Raw genomic sequence first — 16,388 nt, forward strand, 5'->3', positions numbered from 1 at the left:
TTGGTGTGTCGGCGGCAACAACAACGACGTACGGCCACATGCTGCACACGGCCGATGCGTGCCTACTCAGGTGCGGCGGCGACGAATACAACGTACGGCTGTATGTACGGCCGCACGATGGGTCTACCACAGTGCGACGACATCGGCGGCCACTGCGGTAACGATGTACTTGAGAGAAAGTGGTCACATCTCAGCATCAGTACTCCAAGAATCCCCTTCTCAAAAAAAGGAAAGATGAACAACCTGTACTGTTGACTTTTGTACCCCATCTACGTGATATACTATATTTACTGTAACTTCTTCATTACACTAGTGACTATTTTTGTATTCTTATTTTTTTACATGAGTATACTCTCTCGGACGGGTGACTGGCGAGGCGGCGGCAGCGGCGCCACAACACTGTTTATGGCCGACATGTGACTGCTCCAGCACGGCGGCGGCGACAACTGCCGCTGCGTCGCTGTACATATACTCACATAACATACTTCATTGTGAGATGGCAATGTATGGGAAGGAAGAACGTGCTTACATGCATTGATGAAAACAACACGTGTATATGATGTTTCAATCATACGTTCTACCGTTCAGGAGTCCATGAAGCCATGAATGTAATTGTATTATCTACCCATCAGTTTGATATATATACTTCATTTTTTGTACAATGAGATATATACGACATACTATCCTCTTTTATGATACTACTCCATACTATATTCTCTTTTGAGGGTTACTCCATACTATATTCTTGGCTCTTGGGCATACTCTATACTTTTTTGCACACTCCATTTACTATGAAGTACATGCATCTCGATACTTCATACTTCATACTTCATACTTCATACTCCATACTCCATACTCGAGCACTTCATAATACACCATACTCGAGCGCTTCATACTCCATCTAAATACAAAGTACTGATTTTTGGGGCAGAGAGTTTGTACGATATGATATTTTCATGTAAAAAAAATGTTAACATTCCATGTTATAATTCGTTGTTGATACTCCATACTCCAAATTTTCTTTTTCATACTCCATACATCAATTTTATTTAATACACCATACTGCATACTCCATACTCCAATATACTATATATATTTTGTTTTGCGAAGTCAATATACTATATATTAACATCACATACTACAAGTATACCGGAGAATACTCCACACAGTTTTAGAAATAATAATATCTTTCGTACTATGTATGTATGATTTAATATTTTACAAAGTATAGTTAACAGAAACGGAGGCCGTATTCTGACTGAGATTTTGCTTCCATCAAAAATAATCAGCGTGTTGCCACTGCTTACCCAATTTGATCCATGTACGTAGCCTAGAATTCAGGAGGTGGTTGAACGACTTGCCGGATTATTTAATAATAAAACTAGACTGGTTAGGCTGGTCATAGCGGGGAGTAACTTAGACTAGTGTAATGCATATGATACTAGTGTAAAGTAACGTAGTAGTAGTATCATAGATTGCTTCATTTATTATCTCATAGACTCATTTTGCCTCGGAAAGCGCTATGTTACAGTAACATATTATGTTACGACAAGCACATCTTTCCTCATTAAATACTTGCCACATAAGCAAAATTGTCTTGGGATGTGTTAAGTTACTACCTAAGTTACTCCCACTATGGCTAGCCTTACCCTTATTGGATTCCAGAACCCGTTAAGCCGATCCGTCCATCGAGCTGGCTTGGTGCTACGGTGGGGGCACGTGGAGGGCAGCTAGCTAGGTGGTACTACCTCCGTCCAGGTGAATAAGTCATTCGCGTAGTTCTAGGTCATCGATTTGAGTAATTAAATATGTGTAATATGTCATGAAAAGTATATCACTAGATTTCTACAAGGATGTAGTTTCTAAATATATATTTTTTATCACATATAATACAGATTTAAATAGTTAAATCGTCAACCTAGAACTACGCGAATGACTTATTCACCGAGATGGAGGTAGTAGTTACCATTGCTTATAGCTCGTTACCATTGCTTATTGCTAATAATTATCTTTTGAGGGACGTTACACTAGGTCACAAGTGAAAAAACGCGAGCCTGCCTATAGCTCGTAGCTAAAAAACCAACCAAAAAGCCCGATCGGTCAACCCACGCCCGCGCATCTTGCAATCGCTATCCTCTTCTCCCTCTTCACGCTCGCCCCTCACGCCGTCACAGCCATGCCACGCCGCCAACAAAGGGACGCCTTCCGGTCATAGCCTTGATGATCCTTCTCTCCCCACGCCGCTGTCGCCCCATGATCTCCACCAGCGCCACGACGGCCCCATGATCTCCACCAGCGCCACGACGGCCATGGCCTTCCCATGCGTCGCCGTCTCCCCTCCAGATCTGGCCGCCAACGACGCCCTCTACAGCGGTCAAGGTCGAGGGGGCGCGCCATCCTTCTAGCGTGGTGGGCGACCGGGGGAAGGTCGACAAGGAATAGGAGCCCAGTGGCACGCCATGTCTCACAGCCACTATTGGATCGGAAGGGGATGAAAAGGAGAAAGAGGGCACCCCTGGTGGCGCAGGCATCCAACGTCCCGGACAACGTCCTCCGCGACGTCCTTCTCCATGCCCGAATCCACTGCTCTTCAAGCTACGTTGCCTGCAACTACAAGGTGAGCCTCTCACATCCATTGGCCAACATTGACGTATGGCACTTCTGATCTATTTCGTCATCCACATGAATGCATAGCTTTGTCACATTTTCTCAGTCCTATATGCAGTGGCGGAGCTTGAACGAAATCTCAGGAGGGGCGAACATTTTCTTCTTCCTCAATGCGGAATTGTATTACTACAACAAATTAGATATTGAAAAGCATTAAGAAACTTAGATAAGTATATTAATCACATTTCTAGCGCTGATTATATCTATAAAAACTTCCATGGAAAAAATATACCAAAATATTATTCAACCATGGAGTATTGAGTTAATCACACTAAAAATCAGCTCTTCGTTTCTTTGTGCTCTTAAATGGCAAGAACATCTGCAATAATAGAGGAGGTTGAACAGTTTTTTTTTTTGTGATTTGGTTGAACAGGGGTTCTGATCCAGTTAATGTCAGTTCATTAGCTTTACATTCACCTCTCTTTCTTTTGTAAAATGCATCAATGGTTTCCTTTAACCATCACTGCTCGTTCTGTAAACAAAAAGGATTAGTACAAAATCTATGACCTATTCAAAACTTTCCCCTACAAATTAAGACTGCTCTTGCTTGCTTGCTGCTCACAAGCTCACTGCATGCGGCGCCGATCTCAGTTCTGACCTCTTCGCCACCTCTGGCTGGCCATCCATAGCTAAGCTGCCCGCTAACCCACACGCAGGAACGCTCACTGATCGGTGCCTCGCCTCTAGCTACCTCTACGCAGACCACTCGCATCGGTGAGGAGTGGAGCGCGGTCGGCCTTGTAGCTCCTTGGTGGCACTTGTTGCATCAAGGGGAGGCACCCAGCCATGCCCAGTCCACAAGTCCACACAAGATGGCAAGAGGAAAGTGTAGAAGACGAGAGAAATCAGAGTTGGTCGCTGGCTGCAGTAGGTCGCAGGTAGTTTGTCTCCATATGGAGATGTTAAAAGGGCCATATGGGCTGGTGTGTGCAGTGCCGCCTCATTACTATGACGGGGTATTAAAAAAGTTTCACTTTTTGCTGGGGGGGCGACCACCCAGGTTCGCCCCCGAGAAGCTCCGCCATTGCCTATATGTCCCTCCGGCCCTGATGACTCTCGAAGCAATGTCCACAAAGTTGACTTCCTGACTTTTCTTTCACGGTGCATAGATCAGCAATTTGTTCAGAATATAAATTTATTTGTTCTGGGAGCATATATTAGATTTCTCGGCCATCAAAGAATCATCATGTACTATTTTCACCTGATGTGTTACGTAAATGTTTTATTGCAGAAGTTCAAGGTTTAAGGCAATTAAGGATATTATTAGGTTCCTCTACAGATTCCTCCCTATATTAAGTATTTCTCATTTTCTTGCATCGTGGTGTTTAGTTTGGTTTGTAGGAGATAGATAGAGATGCTCTGTTGTATTTGGTCTGCCAAGGTCTTTTGGTCTGATTACTAAAATCTTTTGTACGCAAGGATACTCAAGCAAAAAAGACTATAGAAGTACCAATGGAGTGGTGTTCTTTATGCTCTCATGGTGTTTGCTACAGATGTAAAATTTCTTAATCTGCATCTATTTTTGTGCTCTCATGGTGTTTGCTACAAATGTAAAATTTCTTAATCTGCATCTATTTTTGTGCTCTCATGGTAGGTTTATGTGTTATTTCTGTTGCAGATTCTTTAACCTTTTCATGATTTAATGGCATGAACTTATCTATAGTAGGTACTACATGCAAAGGAACGTGACAAGAGAACAATGCTCTTTTGAACAAGACTAATCTGTTACCTTTACATATCAGGTCCACACCACAACTCCCGCTACTGATGTGTCACAATTGAGGCCATGGCTCGCAAGGGGTAGGTCGTTCTCGATTTTTTCCGCTCGGTCTACGGCCTCCTTTGCCCATGGTCAGATCTTCTCATCGCCGGCCACAGGTGGACAATGATCTAGCCGTGCTCCAAAACTACCACCACCAAGCAGGGGAGCATTGCGCCGGCCTCCTCTCCTCTGGTCCCAAGTCCGACCACCACCACAACCAGGCGTGCTCCTCCATAGGTAAGGGACTTTGTATACAGATTGCTTCAACACATTTGTGAGGATACTGTAGAGCTTAGTAAGTTAGTATATGCAAGTTATGTACTTTGTGGTTCTATCAGCGTAATGAATTTGATGTTCCAGACTGTTTCCTGTACCACTCAAACTCACTACGTTGATCGTTTTTTTGTTTTTCCCTATGGCCCTTGCTCTTACCTTGCACATATAGTTCAGAGAGTAAAACAGAAACACTAGGACATCAATTAATACACGAGTATGATATCATATCATTTCCAGTAAAAAAGTGTTGAGATATTAGCTCCTGTACAATCAGTATGACTTTATATCTATATGTTAACAAATAATTTTAGGCTGAAAAATATCACCTTGGTCCTTCACAACGATATGGTCTAGATTCTTGACAATGGTGAGGTATCATATCATTACCCATTTATTTTGTGGACTGACGAACACTGCCAAAAAATTTTGCAGGCCCAACTGTGGAGTCCGGAGCAACCAAGGCCAACCAAGTTGTTGGAGGACAAATTTTCTCTGTTCTCAAAGCTTGTAGTGGAATACATGATGAGGTTGATGCACAATTGAGCCAGCATCACAAATGTTATCAAATGAAATTTTACTTTATCCAAATTGTTTTATGCAAATATTAGAAATATACTATGCCTCTCTGATTCATCGGATGTGGTGAAGAGGCTGGCATGTAATATGTGAAATTCGTATAGCTGCGCACTACCGGGCATAGAAGGATGTGCTGGCTCTCGACTTATTTCTGCAGGCGACGACATATCATGAACTAACTGGAGGAGCCAAACTGGATTTGAAAGGTGTGCTGACCAGTCCCTCTGCTCTACCCACATGATAGTATGTAAACGAATGACTAGATACTTTTCATCAGAAAAAAAAGGAACGCGTAGATATTTTACTTGGTTTTCTTTCATGTTGGCCTTAACTAACAAACATGTTCTCAGCAAGTTCTCCACCTTTGCCATGGGATGAGAATGACGCTTACACAACAGAGGTTTTTCAGTTTTATTGTCAGGTCTATTTACGCATTCTGTATTTTACTTGAGAGTGAACTTCTAAGGCTGTACCTTGTGCAAAGTGCTAGCACCTACAGATGATCCGAATTTTCCTCTTGTAAATGTCATGAGGCATGAGCCACAACCTCTTCGTAGAACATTAAAACAAAACATTGATCCCCCTGTGGGTACAGAAACATTGTCCTTCTGATTTATTTTTCCAATAGATGATTGTGGACCAAGTTTTTTCAATCTATGCCCTTTTTGCTGCACAATTTTTTTTGGTGCTGCCATATAAGTTATATTATTAATATACTTTAGTGTTGTTATTAGTAGTTGGCTTATCTAGCAATAGAATGTTGGGACGATAGCTCTAGCCTCTGCCAACATTCTGAAAACTGTAGCATCCTTTATACTAATATATTACATGTTTTTGGATGGTTCTTTTTCTTGAGCGGCCGCTCCTGTCCACGGTCTCCTTGATCTCAGGATCTGCTCCTTCCCCACGCCTGCCCACGAGGACAAGGAGGCATGGCGGTGGCCACTAGCAGCGCCAGGAGGTTTTAAGCTCAGGTTCCTCTTTCTTGCATCAGTTATTCTTAATTACTGATTTGATTTGTAGGATTTACATCAGATTGGTACAATTTGATGAAATTGAATTGTTTTATGCTGGACATTATAATTTTTGTGTGTTTTTATTGTTCGCCCGTTGCAACTCACGGGTACTTTTACTAGTACTATACTGGTAGTACTAGCCGAATGCCCGTGCGTTGCCACGGAATAACAGGAAACACGTTGATCACACAATTGTTCTAATTTAGAAATGTGAATCAAACATGATGACACATGGTTTCCATTCATACAACGGTGACTAATACCTATTCTCTCTACCACTTCTTCCCTCCAACAGTTATTGTGCCTCCTGATGCACTCTCGAAGACAAAACAACATCTATCTCCCCACCACTCCTTCCCCTCTACCTCCATACTCTTCATCCGTCTTTGCGCATTGTTATCACTTAAAAATCAGTCATCTCGCCTTACCTTTGCTTGGGAACATTTTTGTCATCTGCAAATCTATGGTAATGTCCTCACATACTGCGAGAGATGATGTTATTATTTTTTCAAATTATAATTAATGAAGAAGGCATGCAGTGCAATGCCAATGTTTACCTCACATTATCCTTTGACCATAACGAAGATAAGCGCTTGTGGCTCTGTGGCTCCAAGAATCGTATAGGAAAAACAAATATAATGTATAACTGAGAATATCAAACTAAATAAAAAATTTAGTGTTTTCCTTGGGTCCTTGAAATTAATGCATAACTCATTAACATGTGACCCAATAGCTCATTCTTTCTGCTAATTCAAACATTTCATGCCTTGAGAAGAAATTCTAGAATTATAGCCCGCAAACCAGCATAAGTAGTAAGGCATCAGTCATAAGAATCCTGGCTCCTAGAGCCTTGTGCAACATATCTTGGAAAAAAAAGAAGTCAACGTAATGGAGCAATGGGCACGTGTTGACAGATCTAACAACGGCATGAGCGTCGGCGTGGTGATGACACTGATCAGATAGCAGCAAGATGGCACATACCAACATACGGCAACGAGATTGGTGATCAATGTAAGCAGGAGAGGTCATTGGAACAGTGTTGCTGTAGTGCGAGTCACATCCTGGTTCAGGTACAGAGGATCAGCGTGAGCAGCGGAGAAAAATCATGCAAGCAGGCGGCGCTGTACTTGAGTAACTGGAGCAACCGTGACAATACCTTTGCAAAATGTAAAGTGGGACTTCTGTCCGGAAGCTTCGTGCAAAGATATAGATTAAGTTCTTGCGAGATACACTTTGTCGCTTGCATTGCAACAAATTAAAGTAGAACTGAGTAGAGGTCACATAAAGAAAAAGTAATGCACATTTAAACACAACTCTGATGTATTTCTTTAAAATAGGATAATAACGATCTAAAAAAGGGCGATCATCAAAGATGATGCCTCAAGCTTCAAACACCATGCTGAAATACAATTTTTTTCTAAAACTAGTAAGCATGTACGTGCAACGCACGTCTCAAACGTAAATCAGGTGAGATTTACATGATATAAAAAAATGAATTTTTAAAAAAAATATAAATCAAATGGATACACAATGTTTGATGTCGCTCAAATTGTAGTTTCAAAAGTGAGACACGATAGTGGTTATGTTGCTTCATAGAGTAATCACAGAAAATATTCTTATTTAAATAAAATTAGCAATTATTTATTAATGCAGTAATATAGGCTTGTAGTATAGTCTTCTCTTCGAATGTAGCCAGGAAAAAAAAGTATGAACTGCCTTACGGTGCAATTATATTGTTCTAGATGCTTAATTCTCGAATCTTATTTTATTCTACTAATCTGCGTAGCAAAATATATACTTGACTAATTTGGATTGAATTATATATATTTTATGGTTGTGTGGATTGCCAAAATTATATAGCTACCTACTATGGATAATAGGAAATAAAAGATGATATGTGACTACAACGACTTCTATATAAAATAAAGATGATTTACAAGAACTAACTGAAATGTAAAAGGGCTAAAAGAAATCCAATAATTATCATGATAGAAAGTATTTATCCAGTTTTGTATGTGTTTATGCGTTGGCAACCATACTAACTTACAATGCCGTAAGACGCTCTGTGCGTATAGAAACTGAAATGGGTTAGAAAGAAAAATAAAGATGGAAGGAACAATATTCCAGAGTATTTGTCAAGCTTAACCTTATCAAGCTTTCAGGTCAGCTTCTAAATTACAAAAAACATGATGAATCCTCGAATAAGAAAGAGCCAACAATTTGGAACATGCTACAGAACTGGTGAAGATAGAAAGCATTCATCCTCTTTTTCCTTGTCGTAAGGAGTAGCTTCAGTATACATTTGTAACAATGTAATACCTGATCCGGAAAGAGTTATTCATTATTATTATTGGAGGAAAGAGACGCGCAGACAAAGAAAGAGAGGCGGTGCAAATAAGGCCTTAAACAGTATGTCTTCAAGTTTGATGACTGCAGATATGTTGGATCATTTGAAACTGCACAAGTATATAAGAATAAATATATGTGGCAAAATAGCGAAAGGTATATGGTTTCTCTATCATGAAACAAAATAAATCCGATTGATGTGCATGATGGCGGCAGGCGGCTCACGATTAGCTTCCTAATAGGATGGATGCATCCGAGATAAGTTTTTTAATATGATGGATCTGTCTGAGATTAGTTTCCTAATAGGATGGATGCACTCTGATTTACTTTCCTAGAATGTGATGCACCCGTGATTATTAGTTTCCTAATTTTCCAGGCGTGGAGTTTCATATTTTCCTCCACGGTGGAGTACGGTCAGTCAATGTAAATTGCTAAGTGCACATAGAAAATGGGTTAGGTTAAGTCTAACCGTTAGATTGATTTTAGTGGGTCTAATCGTGTGGTGGTATTGGATCTGTGTACACTTTGTGAGGTGTGCTTAAAGAAGTTCTTGTTTGATTGTTTAATAGTAGTATAGATATAAATAACTAAAGCATAGAAAATTTGAAACATTACAGTGGCATGGTGTTCTGTTTCTCTTAACAAACGAACATGATCAGGATCACGTGATGTGGACAAACAAATACTATCCCTCGTGTTTTTTTTTTCTTTTCTTTCTTTCACTTCACTGATGAAAAGTAACCCAGGACTTCACCTCAGATGCAATTTATGGAGAAAATTAATGCGAAGTTGGTCCCGTCGCATTGAGCTTCACCTCAGCTGCAATCTATGTAGCAAGTGAATTTCTTTTCAACCAACAATCAGCTGCAATTCTAATGCTCCATTATGATAAGTAATGGAATCCATTCTTAACTATACAACCTATAGAGGAATTTCATCAGACATGTTGTATCTGCTCTTAAAGAAGGTACAAGACAACAGCTCAAAAGCATACAGACCACGAACATCATTGAGTGACATCATGTTAAGTTGCAGTTTTTGCTAGAACTGAGTGTCATTGTCCAAATGTAGTAGGATAGGAAGAAGTGGGTGAGGCGAATCTGCAGAAAACTATCCATCTTGAGTGGGGTGAGGTTATGACGCTTAAGTGACACGAGCAAGTTGACAAGCCCTGCAGCTTGCGGTGCAACCAAGAGCTCCCTAGCGGTGGCGGCATGGTTTACCTGTGCAGCTAGAGGTCATGAAAACAGAGTGAAATTTCAATTCCAGTAATAATGACAAAATTTAAGAAAGAAAACTGTTCACCTAAATTCAGAACAGGGGATGCATATCAGAGCATGAAAACTTTTCATTTAGTACATGTGCTGATATGAACCAGTCTATAGAATCAAGAAACTGTAGTACCGAAGATTACATGTGCAAATTCCAGCAGTGAACAACAGATGCTAATAAAACAGAGTCGGTTAAACTGAAATCCCAAGATTCTTTGTTAGGAAGTTTGTGCACAAATCAGAATCCAACTCCTGCATTTGGCGTGAGCAACACTAAAATCTACTTGTGTCCAAGTCACGATTGTTGTTCATCACTGTGTATCTATCCGCAACCATAACCAGAACCAGAATTATAAAAGCATTCCACGGGTGATTCAGGCCAATCAACCCAGTGTCCCATAATTCTTCAGATCAATTGTTTATCTCAGATAGACGAGCCGTAACCCAGATCAATAAAGTACCAAAATAAATTAAGAAAACAACCCATGGTCATGAATAGGAATTAGATTTCAGATAGATTAGGACTGGTGGGTGCTGGTTAGGTAGATTGGTATGCAGGTGTGTCTGCAGTAGCACGTCGCAGGTAATCTCTGTCGCACTCGACACCCTCGGCGACACTTGCGGGGAAATTACTGAAGAGTGGGGAAATGCTAAAACCAAAATTGAAATCGAGACTTCAGCACCGGGCTATCTGCTAGAAGCCAGATTTGGTGCAAGCCACGTCGTGCTCCGGCCGTCGTAGGCTCGTAGGCAACGAAGACGCTGGATCTTCACTGGCCACATACCTTAGGAGTGTGGAGCGAACACTGTCGAACTTGATGTGTCGCCTGGACGGCGTGCTCACAGATCCAGTAGTGTTAGCTTCCACTTTTGTCTATGAGTACAGTACATGGAAAGCAATTAGTGGATGACATTCCAGTTGAGAAGATGCTAATTCATGCCGCATAGCTGTGGTACGCATCAAATTAATCATGTGGTTGCATAGGAGACAAGGGACGTCAATCGTTGGGCTGTACATCTGATCTGATTATTTTTTAGATAAAAAAGTAGATATAGATATTAGAAAAGGAAGTAACATGAGCGAGTTTTATGATCCGTAGCTCATCCTATAAAATAGGACCACATGCCCACAATACGCATCGACTAGATGCCCGGTCATCGGTTTGCTCCTCTCCTCTGCGCCATCAGGCAGAAGCCAGCCTTGCTCAATCTGCCGGTGCCCGCATGAATACTGGCATCAACATCTTGCCATGTCCCGTCCAACCTCTACACCCTCCCCTCCCACTCCGCCCCCGCGAGCCTTCGGTCTCCGGCAATGTGGCGTAACCCAATTACTCGATCCGACCAATCCTGTTTGCGTTGTGCAAAAATGAGGAGTATGATCGTGGAGGTCACTTGTCATGTCCAGTTCATCTAGATTAGTTTTTTTTTTCAAGTTTTAGAACATTCCTTTGTGGGGGCACAATGATAGGTGTCATGTGTGGTGACGAGCTCATCATCGCGGGATTGGTCACGTTCGGATGTGTTGTGATCAAGTGAACACCATGGCCATCGCCGGTGATGGTGGGAAGGAAGATAAGCACGTCAGATCGGGTGATGTGTTGAAATTGATGACTTGGACCTGCTGGCAGTCTTGAGTCATGCTTATTGGGCTAAAGGTATGATAAAAATCTTTCCCCGTTGCAACGCACGGGCATGTTTGCTAGTTATTTCCAATAACAATAGATAATCTGTTCTACTTTACCTTTCATTGGAAGAATAGTTAAACTATTTGTGTTTGCACATTTAATTTTCTTTCTTGTTGATCGAGCTTCTCCTTGAACTTTTATGGATTTCTTTCCCTTATAGAAACTGATGTTGACGGAGGTAATGACAAACAAGATGGTGAATCTGAAAATGTGAACACACAAGATCTCTAAGGTGCGTTTGAATAGGTGTTTTGCATTTTTCTTTTTGCTATATGTATATCTTTTTGATTGGTTACTCAATTAGCAGGTAATGTGTGTTCTCTTGTTTTGTTTTTTATTAAGGTATCTGTTGTATGGATTTGATTAATTTCTGAACTAGCTAGTTTTAGATTTATACATATGGCTATGAGTTCGATACCATACGCTCCTGCTTTTTACTCTGTGAGCATCTCATATGCATGTTAATACAAAGTCAGGCTCACATGGCTTGATTATCTTGAAAGTTCAGTACTGTATTTGTCTCTGATGGAGGCACCCATGGTACCATATGCTGCCAAGAACAGGAGAACATGATTGTCAGCAATACAAGTAGAATGTGTGCTGACACATTAATTCAGTTATATTCTTGTTCATTCAATGTTTCTATTGTTGGTTTTGTCTAGTAATAATGCTGAAATAATTCAGCTTTCGGATAACCTTTTTAATTTCCACAATGAGTTAGATACCGTAGCTTTCCTGCTTTCTAGTCTGTGAGCCTAATTCTCACTTGACTTTAATATCAACCTGAAGCCTGGGATCATACGTGTAGCCAAAAACATGTGAACATGATTGTCAACAAAAGAAGTTGATCTTGTACCAGCATAAATAAACTGGTATTGTTCGTTCAGTATCTCTATTGTTGGTTTTGTCCAGTAATGCTGCAATGATTCAGCTTTGGGTAAACTTTTTGTTATAATTTTCACGATTTTCAAGTTAACTTGTACTGTTTAAGTTCTGCAAAAATTGTGAGATATAACTTTGTCAGCTTTTCCATGAACGGGCAGTAGAAGTTTGTTTTTATTGTTTCCACATTGGTTTGTGTTGGTGCAATACCGTTGAGCAGTGTCAACCTTATGTGCATCATGCCATTGATTTATAGGTGGCATGCTATTGGAATTGGTTTTGTTTTGGCCTTGTAGTTGGCAAGGAAGAAGGAACTAAGCTTAGTAGTGATTAATTTTGTCGTGTTACTATTCCGTAGAACAAAACAGTGCTCTTTTGCTATTGCTTACATCTTATGTCGATATAATCATCCTTTGAACACCACCACACATCACTGATGTAGCAGTTTCATTTGCTTTTGGCATTTGTTTGTTGTTAACTACCATGTTTGTTAGACTGCATATGAGAAAGGCAAACTCTTTAAAATGTACTCCCTCCATTCCTAAATATAAGTCTTTGTTTGAGATTTCACTATGGACTACATACGGAGCAAAATAAGTGAATTTACACTCTAAAATGCATCTATATACATCCGTATGTGGTCCATAGTGGAATCTCTACAAAGACTTATATTTAGGAACGGAGGGAGTAACTGATTGTTTATGTGTTAGAAACTTTTACACGTTCCAGCAGAATTATTCATGTGTGAGCACCAAGTATTGTTTGCTTTTTTTTTTGAGAATCACCAAGTATTATTTGCTTGCAGAAATGATTTGGTTGATGGCACAATTACGGCAACCAACTCCACAACCTGATTCTGTCTGGGCCGGCCCTTGGAGGGTTGTGATGCAGGTGCAGTTGAAGCTGCCATAGGGCATGAAAAACGTGTTACATTTTGTTTGGGAGGGAGTGATTTTTAACGTCGGATAACTTATTAGAAACCATGCGATGTGAGAGTCACGGTAAGCACGATACGATGAGGGTCACTTGCCTTGGATTTATTCTAACATCGGCAGGTATCTACATTGAAGCGTCGTCTAATCCGTCCCGACGAAAGAACTTGAGGATCGGAGCCTGGAAGACATATGACGACGTTGTTGAGCAAGCTTGAACATTTGTACAAAATGTATGACTGTGCTGAGAAGCATTATACTCGTGACAAACTTCAGAAATATACTGAAAATTCAAAGAACTGTAAATTTTTTCTCGTGTCAAAAGGAACACACGCCATACATGTGATCAACCATCTCGAAAAAGCTTGAACCATGCACAACACATGACAGTGGTAACCAATATCATAGTCATGGCAAAATTTTGAAAAATTGCCAAAGATTCAAACAACTATGAATTGTTTTTGCACGAAAAGAGAACACATGATGCATAAAGTAACCCCTAACCTCCAAAGGGAACAGCTCTCGTAGATGGTTGACATGGCATACACACCTAGGTTTTTGTCCCCACTAAAAGGACACGTTGGGCCCATGTGTCTTCTTGTGCGTGGCTTTGTTCTTGCGTGTGCTAGAATATATAGGGCAATTAATATATTATAATAACCGTGTAGTACGGGACGGGACCGAGTCCTTGCGGAAATTGTGGACGTAGCGTTGGCGTTATGGAAAGTGATTAAAACCATATATATTTTGTTGCCAGAATATAATACAACGGTGGAGTGCACGGCACGGGACCGAGTCCCAGCCGAACTTGTGGACGCAGATGTTGCCGTATATATAGCTGGAGAGTTTTGGAAGCTATTGAAAGCGAAATATTTCGGTGCTAGAATTATGGAGAGCCAACAGGTGGATCACAATACTACGGCGAATCTAACATATAAAGCCTCCTAGAGTACCCGCTATCCTGAAGCCTTCGCGTCGCGCATGCGTTTTCCTTGGCACGATTTCACTGCGACAGCGATTTTTACGGTGCTGTCAAAGTCTTGGCCGTTCGTTGTTCGTGACTCCTTCGTTTCGCTTTTCTAGTATGATAGGTGGGCCTCAATTGCCCTCGGGCCCAACATTCTGGTGTGGCCTGTGTGTGTGCTGGGTGAGAAAAGGAGGAGAATGGGGGTGGATCGTGGTGCGAGGTGAAAACTCAGCCACCAATCCCCCACGTCTCGGAGCAACCAATCCAGGCCCCGCTCCCCTTCCTCTCCACCGTGCCGCCTCCTCCCCTTCTGCCCTGCTCTCCACCACATCTCCTCTCCTCCCCTTTACTGTCCTCTCCGGCGGCGGCGCCAATCTGCGGGCAAAGGGAGACGGCGGGGGCGCCAATCTGTAGGCAAAGGGAGACGGCGGCAGCGCTCGATTCAATCTGCGGAGGAGAGAAGATGGAGGGAGGAGAGAAGATGGAGGGAGAGAGAGAAGGGGAAGAGAGGAGGGAGAAAGAGAGAGTAAAGAGGAGAGAGAGGTGAGGCGGCTGGCAGATAGGGTCACCGGAAGGAGCGCCCGCTTTTCTTTCCGGCGGTAGCGCCGACCTGCAGGCAAAGGGAGAAGATGAGAGGGAGAGAGAGAAGGAAGGAGAGGGGGGAGAAAGAGAGAGGAAAGAGGAGAGGGAGGTGTGGTGGAGGACGGGAGAGGGTCACCAGAAGGAGTGCCTTTCGAGGTCGTGCGCCGGCCGGAGCAGCAGGAGCAAGGATCTGGCGGCCTCTGCCTCCCCGTTGCACGCCAGCACCGCATCTCCTTCATATTTTATTTTCAGTTTTCACATGTTGAGCTATAGGTTGGCTTGATCTCTTGTGTTAGGGACGTGTGAGGTTGAACGACTGAAAATTGTTACAGAACTTTCCCTATGGCCGGTCTGTTTCACAATTGTCTTATCATAATGCTAAAGAAGTCTCTTTTTTGCAGGAAGCCTTCCGATCTGTGGAGAATATTCATGGCTTGGTGAACATGGTTAAGAGAACTCCAAAACCATCTGTCATTGTCTTATATTATGCCAAACTAACTGAAATATCCTGAATATCCGAGTCACTTGTATCATGCGTATGCATCGCTGAAGCTTTTCATCTTGCAAAAGAGCTACAATAAAAAATTAACTCAGAAGAGACCTTTTCAATTTCTCCCTCGTATCCAAGTGTGACAATAGAGAAATGGTATGCCTTCCAACTTTTCTCGAGTTAAGATAATTTTCCATAATATAATTATTTGCTTTCTGATAAATCTCCTCTTTACTTTTCAGGTTTCTAGAGCTCGCCGTGGATCCTTTTTTGGCTGCTGTGATTTTTTTAACATGCTGCCAAAATGTTCAATGTCTCTGTTATCACATGGATTTAGTCTTCCAATGCATTCTCGTCGAACAATGTAGGATGTGAGCTTCTTCGGCTTCTTCCAGCGGCCCGGCCATGACGTCCTCAAGCCGCCGACGCTCAGAGCGACATCAATGGCCCTCTCCCAAGCTGCACTGCTCCTGATCTTCATCGCCTCACACTGTTGTGCTCCGCACAGTTCAGCCTGACCATGATGTTCTCAAGCCGCCGATGGTCACAACACACGTGGCGACCCGCTCCCAAGCTGTGTTGCTTTTCCATCAGCGCTGACAAACTTAGTTTGTTTTTGAATGTGGGCATCAGGTCTCCGAGTCGTTTAAATCTGAACGCAAGACCAAGGTATCACATATTCTTGTAAAATGTCGATGGAAGAGTTCTTCCTTCAAGTAAGATTTTGATTGTTCCCTTTTGCCTAACAAAACATATATGCTGCTTCTAATTTGTAGGCTACTAGCCTGAGCATTGCGGAACAAAGCAGGAAAGCATTTGCTGAACTTAATAAAAGCAAGCATGGAATTTAAGTAGGTTCAGGTAATTTAAGTTAATTAGATTACACGCTTCTTCCTTGCTTATTGGAGAAGATGTTTGTATGCTTTCTCTCGT

At 41.7% G+C, this 16,388-nt stretch overlaps 2 long non-coding RNA genes across 6 annotated transcripts; both read left to right on the forward strand.

Moving 5' to 3' along the window:
* Window positions 1–2,109: 2,109 nt before the first annotated feature.
* LOC119307671 lies at window positions 2,110–13,732 on the forward strand. 5 transcript variants are annotated; one of them, XR_005149443.1, is made up of 8 exons: window positions 2,110–2,617; window positions 2,714–3,934; window positions 4,087–4,162; window positions 4,410–4,666; window positions 5,138–6,255; window positions 11,386–11,572; window positions 11,763–11,834; window positions 13,290–13,732. It is a non-coding gene; the product is annotated as an uncharacterized LOC119307671 (long non-coding RNA). The 5 variants fall into 5 exon arrangements; XR_005149442.1 differs by having other exon boundaries at window positions 2,726–3,934; XR_005149444.1 differs by lacking the exon at window positions 2,714–3,934.
* Window positions 13,733–14,430: 698 nt separating this feature from the next.
* LOC119307672 lies at window positions 14,431–16,284 on the forward strand. The gene is made up of 3 exons (XR_005149446.1): window positions 14,431–15,611; window positions 15,698–16,124; window positions 16,232–16,284. It is a non-coding gene; the product is annotated as an uncharacterized LOC119307672 (long non-coding RNA).
* The last annotated feature ends 104 nt before the right edge of the window (window positions 16,285–16,388 follow it).

Source organism: Triticum dicoccoides, chromosome 5B (genome assembly GCF_002162155.2).
Source record: "Triticum dicoccoides isolate Atlit2015 ecotype Zavitan chromosome 5B, WEW_v2.0, whole genome shotgun sequence".
In the NCBI taxonomy this organism is placed as follows: Eukaryota; Viridiplantae; Streptophyta; class Magnoliopsida; order Poales; family Poaceae; genus Triticum; species Triticum dicoccoides.